General features: G+C 42.9%; 1 protein-coding gene across 1 annotated transcript in view; it reads right to left on the bottom strand.

The window, feature by feature from the left end:
* Nucleotides 1-17,419, bottom strand: part of LOC135259493 (complexin-1) — a 45,721-nt gene that overhangs the window by 11,757 nt on the left and 16,545 nt on the right. The window lies entirely within an intron of this gene.

Below are 17,419 nucleotides of genomic sequence, written 5' to 3'. Positions count from 1 at the left end.
TATGGCTGGACCTAACCGGCCGACGTCACAGACTCACTCAGTCAGTCAGTCAGTGACAGACATTGTGACTGACTGACAGCCAAAAATTAAATCACTGTTAGGCCATGTACAACCATATCACATTCAATTATGTGGTACTGTAACTTAAGACAGCATCTATATATAACTGGATATAATTAGAAACTATAATTGGGTTTCAATATGTCAGATGGGAGATGTAATATCGACGTTATAATTAAAAACCTGGGGAAACTCTGGGTGTAAAGTTGCACATTAATGAGGGGCTAGCGTGAGCAGGGATTAGTGTGGCATTTCAGCACCTTTGGTTATAAATAAATAAATAGTATTTATTTTCACAAATAACACTGACAACCCAGTCTTTAAAAAAATTAATCCAGTCCATTTATTACTTTGGTTGGTTTACTCACTCAGCCAATCAGAAAAAGGGATTAAGTAACAGTTGCTTATCAGAGGGGAGAAAATCCAGGGAGAGCAGAGGAACGGTACAGAGAGAGAGAGAGCGGTCTGCTTGGAAACAGTAGGTAATCCAATTAAACATATTTTAGAAAACTAATTAGCGACGGATTTCTCTAAACCTTTTATAGAAAAGAACCCTTGCAGACACTGGCTACCGGATAGCAAACTTCACTAATGTTGAATGAAAGCTACACCCACATTTTCAGAATGTTACATTACTGATTCAATAGCTACGCCAGATAAATTGCTATCACACAGCTAGATTTAATTTCCTGGATAGCTAGGTTGCAGTGGTGGGCATAACGGTACTTTTCAGGGAAACAAATAATTTAACTGTTTCCTAAAAGGATTAGTTCATGGATTCATTCGGTTCCTTTACTGTTCTCGTTCAGAAACCCATGAACAAGAAGGAGAGTCATGCAATGACTGAAAACTCTAGGTGACTGAAAACTCTAGAGGAAACTATAAAATAGGTCAGATAAAGTATAGGCTAACTCTCATAAAGTAGTAGCTGTTCAAAGCCATGAACATTTTTTAAGTGTAATAAGACTTCGTATTGGCTTTCTTATCTTTTTTCTATAATCACACATGATGTGGAAGTAACAATAAACTGCTGTGTAAACAGAGGTCATGTGAAATGCTTCCGGGAAAATACACTGTAATCTACTGGGTGTTGCTAAGACAGCCAGATCAGCAACAAGGACATGCAGCCTCCATTTGATTGACAAAAACACATCCAATGATTACATGCAAGCCATACAACCTTGCTGCCGATTGGCTGCTTTAACAACAACCAAAGGAAATCAGTGATATTTTTTTGTTTGTTTGTTTTTTCCCCATAAGCATTTCATGTCACCACAAGTTCGGATGTTTACTACCGCATCTGGTATAATTAAATAAAACAAATGAAAATGAATGAAAGGCAATACACCACATGGTGGCGATGATCATTATTGCGTTCATAAAATATCTGGTAATTATCGTTGTGGCACATCACCCAGCCCGACTTAAAATAAAAACCACTAAGGTGGGGATCTCCAACTGCAGTCCTGGAGCAGCACACTGCCTGCTGGTTTTTGGGGTTTCTTTTCCAGCAGTAAAGTGCATAATTTAGGTCATCAGTTGGCTAAGGAGCCCACAAACGTCATATAATTTGCACGGGCTATGGTAGGAGAAGGAAACCACAAAAAAAGTGACCCGCGGACATCTGCAGCCCTGCAGGACTGTGGGTAGAGATCGCGGCTCTCAGGGCACACAGAAATCAGTTGCTCACACAGAGCTAAAACAAGCCGCTTATAATGAATTCATTTCCACCTTTTGATTACTGCGCGCAATTAAATCCACCCGGGGATCGCTCCGTTCTGCTGCGGGTCTAATAATCTTCCGTAATGAAGGCTCTTCTTTTTCCTTGTCCCCTGGGTGGTTTATATTCGGTTATGGCTCTAATTTCCCCCCTGCCTATTGTTAAGTCTCTGCCCATGTGGTTAATAGACTGGTCCGTCATGGCAGGCTGGGCCCGTGGAACGTCCGATGCTATAGGTCACCTACCCCCATGGAGATGGAATACTGCAGTATACTGTACATTGGGAATATACAGTATATTTGGGTGAGGATATTTGCGCACCTGGCAAATCACCCACAGGTGCTTTGAAAGGAAACAAAGATCCATATCTATCTTGAAAATTTCACTGGTGTATAGCCACATTATGAAGAGCTTCAAATAAAGAACTTCATTGTGCAAGAGTGTTGCAATATTTTTCTGATGTATATAATATGTTTTCTTTGAATATATTTACAGTAAGGCAGAGGCCTGTTGAAGGCAGCATTGCAGTGTGGTGCATGGTTCAGAGATGGTGTTCTTAATTGTTCCTTAATAACACATTTTCAAGACTCTGAAACAAAAGAAAAAAGAAACACTGACTTGTCTGGGTAGAAACCTCAGAAATCAATGTCCAATATTAGCCTACATTACCAGTGCTGAACCGCAATATTAAATTCCCATGACACAAGCAAGGACAAGTGATGTGCACTCAAGTCTTCTACCACATTTGCAATTTAGGCATTTGGCAGAATACAACCATACCAGAAAACCTAAAGGTCAGAAAAGCAACAATCAAATAATCAGTGCCATTGCAGAAATTACCTGTAAGGTCTGCTAGTTAAGAAGCCAGGCGGATACTCAAATGGTTACCAGGAAACAGGCTCGCACTGGTTTGGGAGAGATTTAAGAAATATCACGTGCTGGGGTAACACATGATGAATTATAGAAAAGCCTGCTGTGTGTCTCTGATGGAAGAACTGGCAGCACACCAGTGTGTGTGCGTGCGTGTGTGTGTGTGTGTGTGTATAGGTGTGTGTGTGTGTGTGTGTGTGCACGTGGGTGTGTGAGGTTGTGAGTGTAGTATACTGCGCAGTTTGAAGTTCTCTACATCTCTGTAGGACGTGTGTGTGTGTGTGCGTGCGTGTGCATGTGTGTGTGTATACAGTATGTGTGTGGGTGTGGGTGTATAGTGTGTGATACCGTGCGGTTTGAAGTTTTTTACTTCTCTGCAGGACGTTTGTGTGTGTGTATGTGTGTACGTGTGTGTATGTAGCTGCACTGAGTCACATGGAGAAACAGCGGGAGCCAGTGGAGGACACATCGTCCTCTGCCTCCACCTCTCTCTCTCTCCTCCTCCCCCTAACTCTCTGTGCCTCCTTTTTTAATCTCCTCACCTCTGTCACTCTCCTCTCCTTCTCTCTGCATCCCTTTTCATCTCGGTCTCTTCCTCCCCTCACCCCTTCTTCCTCTCTTTTCCCCTCTCTCTTTCTCTGACTTTTTCCCCACTACCTCTTGCTCTCCCTTCCCCCTCCCTCTTTCTCTTTCTTCCTCTCTCCCATCTACTCTCTGCTGTCATCATCTTCACTTGGAAGGGGTCACCTCCCCCCTCCCACACCACACTCCCCATCCCAACACCAGACCTCCAAACCCCCCGCAGCCCCAATACCAAGCCCACCACCACCTCCCCCACACTACACACCCCCTGCCCCCCCAATATCACGCACACCACACAACACCCCCCCGCCCCACCAACCACCCCCCACCCCCCTCTTAGGGGTCACCTGTAAATCCTTAGCCCTACATCTGCCTGCAGGCATCTTACAACCCCAACTGCCCTGTAAAAAGTCCCCTCTCCTCTTGTGAATCTGCTCTCCTGACAGCACAAGGGCACAGATACAGCGAGGTTTTTTTTTTCCGAGGGTCATGCATTTCAGCTGGCACAAAAGGTCTCGTGTATCTGTGTTTTCTCAAGAGAGAAAGCAGGAGAGAAAAAAAAAACACCTAACAGGCCCGAGAAAGTAACAGGTTCAATGAGCTAATTAACAGACCAGGAGGAAGGGAAACAAGGGAAACGTGCCTTAACAGATACCAGACCATGGGCCCATCCACACACTGGAAACGTGCCTTAACAGATACCTTATTGTAGGGCCCATCCACACACTGGAACAATGCCTTAACAGATACCTTACTGTGTGGCCTATCCACACACTGGCACAGAGCCTTAACAGATACCTTACTGTGGGACCCATCCACACACTGGAACAATGCCTTAACAGATACCAAATTGTGGAGCCCATCAATACACTAGAACAGTGCTTATCAGATACCTTACTGTGGGGCCCGTCCACACATTGGATTGATATCCATGCAAAATGGTAATATTTAAAATGCTTGACAATTTATTAGCAATTGTGAGCTTTTATCATTTTGGTCCAGACACAATACCAGACAATAGGGCCATCCATTAGAACAGTGCTATAACATGAGCCCACATGGTGGTCCATTTTGGCAAACTCACGGTCACAGACGTGATCCTTCTCCAGACGAGAGAGTGCTGATCTCCAATCAGCCGAGCTCTAACTGGCCATGGCAGACCAGAGGCGGGTGACTTAGTCGTCTGGCTGAGACTTCTTGGCGAGGTGCCTTGATGGATTTCAGAAGCTATTTCCCGTCTGCCACTGGGTCAGAGATGCGGCGATGTGGTGTGGACAGCCGGGTGGAGCCATAAGCCAAGAAAAGCCACCCCCTCCCCAAGACGACACTACAGATCAGCTCATCACATCTGTTTCTAGCTCATTAACTCTTTTGCCCCCTGTTGTGGATCAGTCTCAAAATGCAGTACCCTATGCTGATGCCATAACCCTGAAAGTCTACAATTGATTTATTCTGTATTATTGACTACATTATAAGTATTATCTATATTATAAGTGCACAGACTGCACAATACAATATATGCAGTATATGGTACAGGCACATACAAAGAGTGGCCAATAGTATAAGAACAAATGAATGTTTGATTGAAGCTATGAGTTTCTTTCATGTTCTGCTTTTTCATTCCCTCTATGTCTTCTCCCTGGTCTACTTTTGTTTTAATATTTGCTCTTTAATGCTGTACGTTTATATGAAGTTAGCTTGAATACAAAACTTTTTTGTGTGACACCATGTTTAACCATCCATCAGAGCTGAGCTCTGTATGCATATCACTATGGGACTATTTCAGTTGTGAAGGGGGATGTGGCATTGAATGCAAAATGACTGAAATTGCATGAATTCCTCAAGGCTGGTACATGTACTGTGTGTAATGGTACTGTGTTAACAGCAGATAGTAGTAGTAGTAGTATTTTCTATTCAGTCAACACACACAATACAATAAATATAAACAGTCTAGACAGTATCAGTAGGTAGTGACTGAAAAGGCACAGGCAGAAGCATAATGCTTATATATGCCTATCCTACATTCTTATCAATTTAAGCTACCCTCCAAAAATAATAAGATCTGTTTTCTTGTACAACTGTTGTGGAATAAAACATTGAAATCAATGTACCAGAAGAATGTTAATGTACTTGGGTCATAGGCCGCATTGCTCTTATTTTTTAAAACTATCCTCGTTGAGTATTGATTATTCCACTGCCCTAAAGACTATTATAATGAAACTAACAAGGAAACAGTAAAATCTGGGAGGAGTGCTCTTTAAGCTCTGAATTATGAATCCATCTGCTTTTCAGCTTTTTCCACTGCATTCCAAGAGCCTTGGGTACCGAGAGCATCTTACGTAAATGGATTAGAGTATGCATCATACTTCAAAGAACTCCGATTTTATAATCAATAAATTAAAAGGAAGTAAGGTTTATCCTGCACAGCTTTCTCATGGGGAAGGAAATTTGGTCAGAAACATTTGAAAATTTTTCCTTTTAGCTATTAAGCTCAAGGTCATGGAGAAGCAAAAGGGGTAGTTGATATCATGAATGGTATGTCCCTGCGTTCTTTAACCACGAGTCAAAAAATGCACAAATACTTCTCTGCTATGAGCTATTTGCATTTTTTACTCCTGTTTAAAGAACACAAGGTCATGGAGAAGCAGATGGGGAGGTTGATTTCATGAACAGAACAGCATGTCCTTTGCGTTCTTTAAACAAGTAAAAGAAATACACAAATACATCTCCGCTATGAGAAGACCTCAGACCTTAAAGGACAAAACAGGGCCTTTTGATAGTATAAAGATCACCACCATGTTACCTAGAACACAATATTTTCTATTAATCAAGGAAATCTTTTTTGTCAAAGGAAAATATGGCTTGGGGAGCTTACACCTAGATGTTAGAGAAAAACAATCATTATTGCTGCACTCAAAGGCAGGTTCCATCTCACTGACAGTCATCACTAATCCATTTCCCCTGCATGCCAACAAAATCCTATCGTCAGGGAGACTCAAATCAACAAAAATGATGGGCAAACTGCTGTGCTGTCGCAGTTGTGTTTGTTTTCTTCTGTACAAAAGACTCTCAGCTGTTTCCGCTGAGCTAATTTCCTGGCACAGAAAGCCACTGAGTGAGAAGATCAACTTGTTGGAATCGTTTGTTCGTGTTCTTTGTTCCAAAGTTAGTTTGATCTGTTTTGTACTTGCCAATTTTTAGGCCTGAGGCCCAGGTGGATTGTGACTCCCCCCGCTACTTTTTAAAATGGATTCAGAAAGAACAGTTTATGTTTTTCAGTTAATCGAATCAAAGTTTTTAATCAGGCACAAACATTGTCTGCTTGCATAAACAAACCAGGCAAATTCTCAAATTAGAATGTACCTGTAGGTGTGTGTGTGCGTTTGTGTCCCTGTGTGCGTGTGTGCATGTCTGTGTGTGTGTGTGTGTGTGTGCATGCATGTACTCAATGATGCGCCATGCACCAAAGGGAGTACTGTGATGGAATTAAAATGAACAGAAATGATAGTCTCTCTGTGAATAGTTCAGAAACATAGCTCTGAAGCAGACAAAGTCAGTTCACATTGCTCCTCCACAAAACTTAACGATAAAGTTCATTTTCTTCACAAGTGCAGTCACCCAGTTCACCAAAGTCACCAGCTTCTTTGCAGGTTATGAAAAACAGGAAAAAGTTCAGGGCGAATGAAAAGACTGAAGAAAGTCACTGGAAGGGGGTGAAAGAGAAAAGTAGAATTTAAAAAAGGGAACTGAGGCATGTGATCCAGTCTAATTATGAGGAAGTCGATTTCCCCTCTTCAGATAATTACAGGAAAAAGACAGAATATCTAACATCTAATGCCCCTAAATAGACTCTGATTAAAGGCAATTCAAGCTACCCTCCAAATGACGAAAAGCAGTCGAGCACTGGGGTTTTTTTATTCCCTTTTTAAACCTCTCTGCTGCAGATGCCCCTCGAATCCTATTCCAGCAGCCAATTAGTAGGCTTGTTCTCCCTGGTCATTCATATACAGCTACCTATCAGCACAACCTCCAGAGGTCTGTATTCATGCAATATGAGTTACAGGTTCCTGCAGCTCAGGCGAGCACACTGACGTGACTCTGTATGCATTATGCATTTCACGTGCCAACTGCATTGCGAGGATTGCTTATTACTGAGGTAATATCACCATCCGACGGGTTTAGCCAGACGCTTAAAAGCACAGGTCTTCCACTTCACTGTAATCCCAAGCAATGAAGATGACAGGTGGAGAGGCATTTGTTTGCAGTTATGATGTACTGTGGGGTTACGCTGCGTGTCCCTGAATGTCCCCGCGTGCGTGGGCAGTACCTGTTAAAGCGTGCGCACTCTGAGTGCTTTAAAGGAGCCAAGGGAGAGTTCCGTTTTGACACAGCGCCGTTCGAGCGAGGCACCTCTCGCCATCCAATGTGACATTTGCCAGTTAGCTGTAACGCGCTGCCATGGCTGGTTGCGTCGTCCTTACAATGGTGTTATGTCGGCTTTAAGATAAACAGTTTAGTCGTACCGTTAGACATAAAATGCATTGTCTCATGCCCTCACCAATGAAGCCTCACTCTCTCATTCTCTTTCTTACGGACACACACAAACACATATACACATGCACCCATTTTCCTGAAGTCAGGGGACAGTGGGGGCTGGGCGGGGGTTGGGAATTAATGGGGGGGGGGATATGAACTTTCTCAGCACTCAGGTATGTGTTCTGAACTGAATCTCTAAATCACATGGAGCTGCCTAATCATGTATCCCTTAAAAAACTGTTTGAACTTGACACTTATTGACATATCTTAGCAGAAGGGGGCCTGTCGTATTCAGAGACTGTAGTGTTAAACACATTCTCTCTATGGTGCTGTCTGCATTTTCACGCCCTACGCATGCACTCACAGATGTGTATGCACACACATGACCGCACATGCAAACACACGCATACACACACACACACACACACACACATATTGAGTGAAGGCAGGGGTTGCAGACCAGGGAAGAACATTATATAAATTTTTAATGTTTGCAGGGAAAGCAAAGGTGTGTGTTGCGTGGTGCCGTGCTGTTTGGAAGACAACAGAAATCTACTATTAACAGCAGCTTACAAACAAAACCAATGAAACTACAGGCCAGTGAGTCTGTGCAGAACAGACTGAAATTTTCCCATCAGAGCAGAGAGTTCTTAAATTCAAGGCCTCACTTGTACCTGCCAGTGCTATGACACATACTTAACAACAAAGCAGGCGACTGAAGTACCAAACAGCTAGATAGCACTTAATTTACCAGATATGGATGGCAATTAGATTACTGTGCACCACAAATGTAATTAATGTAATAAATAACCCCACGCCACCCCCTCGCTCTGTGTCCCATATACGTGAGTGGGGGATTGCTTCAGTATTACCAGTGGGCCTTAGCGTCATATAATCAAGAGAATTATTCTGGATTTGTTAAAAAATGCCACCTAAATTACATAAGCTGAAAGTATATAAGCAACGCAGAAGTATTCACAAAAGTATGGAACAAGTATGGATCAAGCAAATGGCCGACAGCAGTTGACAGACTGCCTTCAAAGTGGGTATTTCCCTTCTTTTAATAATCTGATGTGAAATGGGGCTGGAGAGTAAGCAGAGCTGGAACCCTGGGCTGGCTTGTTTTAATCAAATTCCCCTTCCTCAGTGCAGAACGCATTACACTCAGTTCCGCTCCAGTGGAGTGGGCTGTTAAAAAAAATCATTTAAAAAATCGGAGATCTGGCATGGGCTGGTCTTCTCCGCTTCACCTGGCAAGGGAGAGGGAGCACTGTACTGTATATTATCAAACATTATTAAACATTACATTACTCGCGCTTCCACACACAAGAGCATGGAGAGACTCTCAGGAGCTTACTGAGTAGTGTGTGCATGGGCAGCGGATGTATGCTCCAGTTCAGCACAAGAAAAAAAGGCTCTAATGTTTGTATAATGACACAAGAAAGGAGAATCTGTTTTTGTCTAAATCGTAAGTGCAGAATCAGTACAGATGTATAATACAGCTGGATTTCTTGCAGTTATCTTGCATTCGCTATCAAAACGAATGTTGAGCCCTCAAATTTCAAGCGTTTCTCCAGTTTATTATTTATGTTTCTATTTATATATTTCACAGACATATATTGACCAGTTAAAATCGTGTAAGACTTTATTTACTCACTCACCTTACTTATTTATAAATGGGATGTAAAAAGGAATGATGCATTGAAAATAATATCTAATTTGCAGTGTACAATAGTGCGCCCCCTTCTGGAGTCCTTGTGTACGGTAGTATACTGTTTGAATGTAGCAGAAATGCTATTGTGTTTGTTTTTGTTTTATCCCCCTTCATGGTCAGATGACTGTTCTCAGCGGTTTGAAATATTTCCTCCGTAAGGTGAGGCACAGAATCTTGGCCACACAGACACAGCGGTCATCAGTTAGCTGGGAGACCTTCCTGCCCCAAATATCAAAAATCCCAGGAGTGAGATGGAGAGACATAAAGAGTAGAGATGGGTAACAGAAGATGGAGGGAAGAAGCATGTTTTCTTGCTAATTCATTACTGTTGACCAATACCCCTTAACAAAGAATAGAGACACTACAAGAGGGGATCCCAAACAGGGGTTTTAAGTATTTATGTTATTCTAAATAGCTGCCTATCTAGTATAGACCCATGATTTAAAGACTCATTTAAACAGGGGTCTATGCTAACATTTTTTCCAAAGTTGAAAGTTGAAAAATCTATATGCACACTGATGCATCTCAATTAGAGATGTGCTACCAATGCCTTTGTATGTGAGCATGTGTGTGCTGGTTTTTGACGTATAGATAATCAGGTTCTCACTGATGCTTTTCCTCCAAACACACTCTGCAGGAAGTGCTTGAGTACAGCACGCAGGCACAGCTCACATGACATTCTCCCAGACGGTAGCAAAGCCAGGAAACAAACACGCAAATGGAGAAGTTTAGAGCGTAAGTGGAGTCTGCTTTTAGTTTTGCATAGGTGCTATCCCAAAGCTGCATTTTGTCCTTCCTGCTTTCAATGTCCTGGCTCACGGGGCAGTAATAGCAGATATGTGTGGGTGGGCTCGTAGAAGATGGGCTGTGGTGCTGGAAGAGAGGGTTTTCTGTCCTAATGGAGCCTCTCATGGAGTTATAATGGGTTTGATAGGCACTGGGGATGCAGGATGGAGATTATTGGTTTTTTTTTATATCTCACTTACACCCCCCCCATCCCACGCCGCTCACTCTCTTTCCCCCACACAGACTCAGAGTGATAGATTCACAGTAAAACCCACTTTCCCTTCAGTCCATTAGCAGAGCCTCTGTGGCCTCCAGAGTCACAGGCAGCCATTACGAGCCTCAGCTGCTTCAGCTAGCCAGGCTAATGCTGAAGCTGCGCTTTATGAGCCTCAGCTGTTTCAGCTAGCCAGGCTAATGCTGATACTGAACTTAAAGTCTCACGCTTACACCAGGCTAATCTGATCCTTCAGCTCAGCTTTTCAGCTAGCCAGGCTAATGCTGATATGAACTAAATCGCTGCTTTAGCTAGCAGGTATGCCTTAGCCTCAGCTCAGGCATGCTCATCAGCCTCAGCTGTTAGCTAGCCAGGCTAATGCTGATACTGAACATTAAGAGCCTCAGCTGTTTCAGCTAGCCAGGCTAATGCTGATACTGAACATTAAAAGTCTCAGCTGCTTTAGCTAGCCAGGCTAATGCTGATACTGCACTTTACGAGCCTCAGCTGTTTCAGCTAGCCAGGCTAATGCTGATACTGAACATTAAAAGTCTCAGCTGCTTTAGCTAGGCAGGCTAATGCTGATACTGCACTTTATGAGCCTCAGCTGCTTCACTACCACCTAATGTAACACTGACATTAAAGCCTCAGCTGCTTTAGCTAGGCAGGCTAATGCTGATACTGCACTTTATGAGCCTCAGCTGTTTCAGCTAGCCAGGCTAATGCTGATACTGAGCTTTACGAGCCTCAGCTGTTTCAGCTAGCCAGGCTAATGCTGATACTGAACATTAAAAGCCTCAGCTGCTTCAGCTAGCCAGGCTAATGCTGATACTGAACATTAAAAGCCTCAGCTGCTTTAGCTAGCCAGGAGCTGAACTGACTACGATACTAGAGGCAGCTTACTGCCGAGCCTCAGCTGTTTCAGCTAGCCAGGCTAATGCTGATACTGCGCTTTACGAGCCTCAGCTGCTTCAGCTAGCCAGGCTAATGCTGATACTGCGCTTTACGAGCCTCAGCTGCTTCAGCTAGCCAGGCTAATGCTGATACTGCGCTTTACGAGCCTCAGTTGCTTCAGCTAGCCAGGCTAATGCTGATACTGCACTTTACGAGCCTCAGGTACTTCAGCTAACCAGGCTACTACTATTATTGAGCTCTGTTTAGGAGTCAGAGCCCCCACCGCCAATACCAGCACCTGCCCTACACACACCCCATAAATTGCGATTGCTGTGGCTAGAACGTGAAGCAGACAGGAAAAAGACCTCTACAGATGTCTGACTCATAAAACAAAACCCTCAACCACTGCACCAGTCAACAAGACCCATATTAACAACCCTCAACCACTGCACCAATCAGCAAAAAACTACCTTTGTAAAGCTGGGCTAGTCAAAATGCCTTGACATCAATAATTTTTCAGCAATGAGAGTTCACATTTTAAAAATCAAATCACTTTTTAATGTTTTAATATTCTAATTTCTACTTGGATCATCCCATATGGATCTAAATACCCTCAAATTACTGAAAAGTTGACAGGCTGCACTTTAGCTTCATATTCATTGTTTTATTTCATATCCAATGTGCTGGAGTACAGAGCCAAAAACGACAAAAATTGTGTCACTGTCCCAATAATTTTGCCCCAATAACGTTTGGGACAGATATGTTTTTTTTATTTTTTTTTATTTTTTTTTAAATAATTATTTGGCATTATACTATGTACAGCATTTATTAAATGGTATTTTTTATACATGTAGGTTTCACCATACCACAACATTTTGGCCGAAATGCTTCACAGGAGTTTTCAGTATCTGGTCTTGAATCTAGGCATTTGATTGCCGTTGTAGTCTGTTATTGGCATTTCTCCACGTGAGGTCCAGAGTTGTGACAATCAAAGTCAAGGAAGCCATTATGAGTGTGAGAAATAACAGAAAAACAGTAAGAGACATGGTCCAGACCTTAGGGTTATCAAAATCAACTGTCTGGAACATCATTAAGAAGAAAGAGAGCATGGGTGGGCTCAGTAATCACAAAGAGCCTGGTAGGTTATGGAAGACTTTTACAGTTTATCACCCAAGAATTTTCACCATAATGAAAAAAATCCCCCAAACATCTGTCAGACATATCAGAAACACTCTTCAGTAGGCAGGTGTGGATGCATCAGTTACCACTGACCACAGACGACTTTACAAACAAACCTATAGAGGCTACGCTGCAAGATGCAAACCATTAGCTTTCCACAAAAACAAGAAGGCTAGGCTAATGTTTGCTTAAAAGCACCAAAAATAACCCAAAATGGCTAGAGCAAAGTGTGGAGGCCAAAAGGAACTGGCCGAGATCCAAAGCACTTCTCATTATCTGTGAAAAATGGTGGTAGGGGTTTATGGTTTGGGCATGTACAGCTGCTACAGGTACTGGCTCACTTGTCTTCATTGATGATGTAACTGCTGAATAGCAACAGCAGAATTAAGTCTGAAGTGTACAGAAGCATTTTTTTCTGCTCATGTTCAACCAAATGCCTCCAAGCTCTTCCTCCTATAGCAAGACAATGACCCCAAACATAATATTGCTGAAGAGTTTTAAAAGCCAAAAACTGGAAAAAAACAAAAACTTGAGTTGTTTCACATGCTCAAGAGAAAACATAAGGCAACTAGCCCCTGAAACAAGCAGGAGTTGAAGATGGCTGCAGTAAACGGCAAGCAGAGCATCACCAGAGAAGACACTCAGCACCTGATGTCTATGAATCACAGGCTTCAAGCAGTCCTTGCATGGAAAGGATATGTAACAAAGTGCTAAATATGTCTGCTTTCTTTTACATAACTTCAATGTCCCAAATGTTATGGCTCTCTAAAATGGGCTGTAATTGATGCATGGTGAAACCAAAGTGCAGAAAAATACCCTCAAAGAAAAGCGGAATACGGCCTTAATATCTTAACCACATGTGAATTCTTGATTACAAATCTAAATTTTTTGGGAACTGAGCCAAAATTCAGTGAAATCATGAAGAAATATTGCCTTTCCCCTCTATATATTAGCCATATATTTATATTAATTTCACAAACACTGGCACATTTCTGGCACATTAACAGCAAGATTGATTAATGTGCACTGTAATAAAAAACTAAAAGTGAAAAAGAATATTAGTATACATGTATACGTACACGCACACTCATTAATCAGTGTTCTGTTGATTATGTTCTCTCACTCTTTCGACTCGCTTGCTTTTTTCGTTGGGAGCAGTTGGTAATCAGCGGCCGCGAGCGTGAGCTGGTGCTGAATCCTGAACGAGTACATTCTCACCCTGAGCGCCTTTCACATCATTTCTCTCCTGCCCTCATTAGAGAGCTCAGCTTGACTGGTACCCACATGACTCAGTCGGTCACGTGACCGCAGGGGCGGTGCTAAGATTCTCACTTAACCGTATTGTTGGCAGAGGTTAAATTAGGTTTCACCCCCACACATAGACTTCACAGATTCCTAAACACACTCCATTAAAGTATGCTTTCATTTACTTTATACACCCACCACTCAGCACCCCGTGACAAGTTATTTTGTCAATTCTATTTAACTATTTATTTTGCAGATTGTTAATCATCTGTGTACATACTTCTTTTCAGTAGTTAATCATGTCAGCGTTAAACAAAAGCAACATAAATCATTTTGATGCTACACCCTCTTGTGCTACAGATGCTGAGAATGATGCAGTGTGTTGATGGGTGCTAATGCACCCTCGTGCCTGTCCAGTGAAGGATAAATCAGCTCGACTCCCTGCTACTGCACGGCCTCTATACACTCCAGTGAAGGATCATCTCTCACTCCCTGCTACTGTATGGCCTCTACAGGCTCTAGTGAAGGATCATCTACTGTACGGCCTCTACACACTCCAGTGAAGGATCATCTCTCACTCCCTGCTACTGCACGGCCTCTATACACTCCAGTGAAGGATCATCTCTCACTCCCTGCTACTGTACGGCCTCTACACACTCCAGTGAAGGATCATCTCTCACTCCCTGCTACTGTACAGCCTCTACACACTCCAGTGAAGGATCATCTCTCACACCCTGCTACTGTAGACCTCTACAGCTCAGTGAAGGATCATCTCTCATCCCTGCTACTGTACAGCCTCTACACACTCCAGTGAAGGATCATCTCTCACACCCTGCTACTGTATGGCCTTTACAGGCTCCAGTGAAGGATCATCTCTCATTCCCTGCTACTGCACAGCCTCTACACGCTCCAGTGAAGGATCATCATTCACTCCCTGCTACTGTACTCTTTCCAGTGAAGACTCATCTCTCACTCCCTGCTACTGTACACCCTCTACATGCTCCAGGAAAAGGCTCATCTCTGTCACTTATGACCTTGAGACTGTGTTCAAGGTCATGCACGAGAACTTGCCTCTGTTTGTCTCTCCTTCTGCCAATGGGACTAAACCAAAACGGTTATGTTTCAGCGATCACCAAGATAAAAAAAGAATCATAATAACAAAGGATTCAGCTCTTCTGTTTATTACACTGATTGTAAGCGCCGTTCGTTCATTACAGCACAGGACATCTGTCTGCAAACCCGAGACTTTCACGAAAACACCTAGCCTTAGTTATGGATTGCTGCATGCTCCAACCGTTGCCACAGGAAGAAGCATTGTGCTTTCAGGCACATGAGCGGTATTGACGGATGCACCGGGAGGAAGTGGCCAGGCGCTTCTGTGCTCTCAAACTACCTTTAATTTCGAAGCACTCAAAGTCAGACTGCGTACATCAGGGTTGCCCTCAGCTGTCGACCTGATTCCCAGGGTGGCTGCTTCTTCTGCTTCTGTTTTCCCCCCCTTTTTCTTCGTGTTGTTTTTGCTGCCAGTTTTTTTGTATTCTGTGTATTATCCGTGTTCATTTCAATATGCATATGTACAGTCAGCTTCATAATGTCTGAAAAAAAGACATATTTTCTTGATTTGGCTCTGCACTCCACAATTTTACATTTGTAATCAAACCATTCACATCTGGTTAAAGTGCACATTATCTTACTTAAGGGTATGTTTAGACACTTTGGTTTCAGAATGTATAAATGACAGCACTTTTTACGCATAAACCCCCCACCCCCCATTCCAGGGCACCATAATGTTATGTAAAAGAAAGCAGACATATTTAGCATTTTGTTGCATATCCTTTGCATGCAAGGACTGCTTGAAGTCTGTGATCCATAGACATCACCAGGTGCTGAGTGTCTTCTCTGGTGATGCTCTGCCAGCCCTTTACTGCAGCTATCTTCAGCTCCCGCTTGTTTCAGGGGCTAGTTGCCTTATGTTTTCTCTCGAGCATATGAAACAAATCAATAATTTTCCAGTTTTTGGCTTTGAAAAACTCTTCAGCAGTATGTTTGGGACAATTGCCTTGCTATAGGAGGAAGTGCTGAGCTCGGAGGCCTTTGGTTGAACTTGAGCAGATCAGATACTTCTGTACACATCAAAATTCATTCTGCTGGTGCTGTCAGCATTTATATTATCAATGAAGGCAAACGAACTAGCACCGGTGGCAGCCATACGTGCCCGAACCATAACATTCCCACCACCATGCTTCACTGATTAGGGGGTGCTTTGGATCTTAGGCAGTTCCTTTTGGCCTCCATACTTTGCTCTTACTATCACTCTGATACAAGTTTATCTTAGTGTCTGTCCAAAAGACCTTTTTCCACTTTTTTCAGTGCTTCTTAGCAAACTGTAACCTGGCCATCCTGTTGTTGCGACTAACTAGTGGTTTGCATCTTGCAATGTAGCCTCTGTAGTTTCGTTCCTAAAGATTTCGGTGGACAGTAGTCACTAAGGAAGCAATCGAACACACCTAACTAATCAGAAATACCTGTGAATCCAGTTATCCCAAACATGGTGAAACCAAAATGTATACAAGCTGAGAATCTGTACATTATGTACATTAGCCACATGTTACAGTAAATTTAAATTGTTTGAGTACACAGCTAAATAAATAAAATAAAAATGTGTGTTTGTGTGCGTGTGCGTGTGTGTGTGCAAAGACCACACACAGTACTGCAGGAGAGTCACTGACTATGTTACACTCTACAGTCCTAACAGTACAATAGTACTATGACTGGTGGAGAGATGTATCTGTCATGTGTGCTTAGCATGTGGTTGGTGGAATCTAATTCAGTAGTAATCTGAGTAACCCAGGGAACTTCAGACATACCCTCCTCCTATCAATCATGCTCCTGCAGGCCCCTGGTTGCAGTGGACGAGTGATATGGGCGTGGCTTGAACCAGTGACTGCAGGGCCCCGCCATGAGATTTTCTTTGCATGTGCAAAACAGACGGGCAATTCCCATCACTTACTGTATAGCAGCGTTGCCCAACCCTGCTCTACCATTTCGTAGGTTTTCATTTCAACCCTAATTTGGCTCACCTGATTGTACTAATTAGTAGTTCAAAGAGATCTCTAGCTGTTGAATGAGGTGTGCTTTGTTATGGTTGGAGTGACAACTTAGAGAATCTCCAGGAACAGGGTTGGGCAGGTCTGCTCTACAGCCTGCTCTTCCTTCAGCATTGTTGCAATTTAAATGACTCCTGTCAGAATATTTAGCCTAAAGGTCACATTTCTGTATGTTTATTCCTATTAGTTCTCTCCACTGTGTGCTTCCATTCCTGGGTTGGCATTTTGGTGAGCTGGTGTTTATTTTCCAGCACTGGTACTTGCATATACTTTCGGAACAGAGGACTTTATCTGGGTCATTTTAGGCTGGCTCCATTTACACGGTTGGATACTAAAACCAGGTGAAGTAGTGACCTGAGCAAGGCTGAAAGCTGTGACTTCTAGTTGCAGGCTGTGTTCCATATCCCTGCCTCTGACGAACGACTGGAGGTGCACACCCTGTTATTCTGTTGGCAGAAAATACAGGCCAGAAAAAAAGAATCATTTAAATTCCCCATCTCTGGCTCGACTTC

Source organism: Anguilla rostrata, chromosome 7 (genome assembly GCF_018555375.3).
Source record: "Anguilla rostrata isolate EN2019 chromosome 7, ASM1855537v3, whole genome shotgun sequence".
Classification (NCBI taxonomy): Eukaryota; Metazoa; Chordata; class Actinopteri; order Anguilliformes; family Anguillidae; genus Anguilla; species Anguilla rostrata.
Note: the sequence above shows the minus strand (reverse complement) of the source record. Positions and strands in the feature narration are given on the sequence as shown.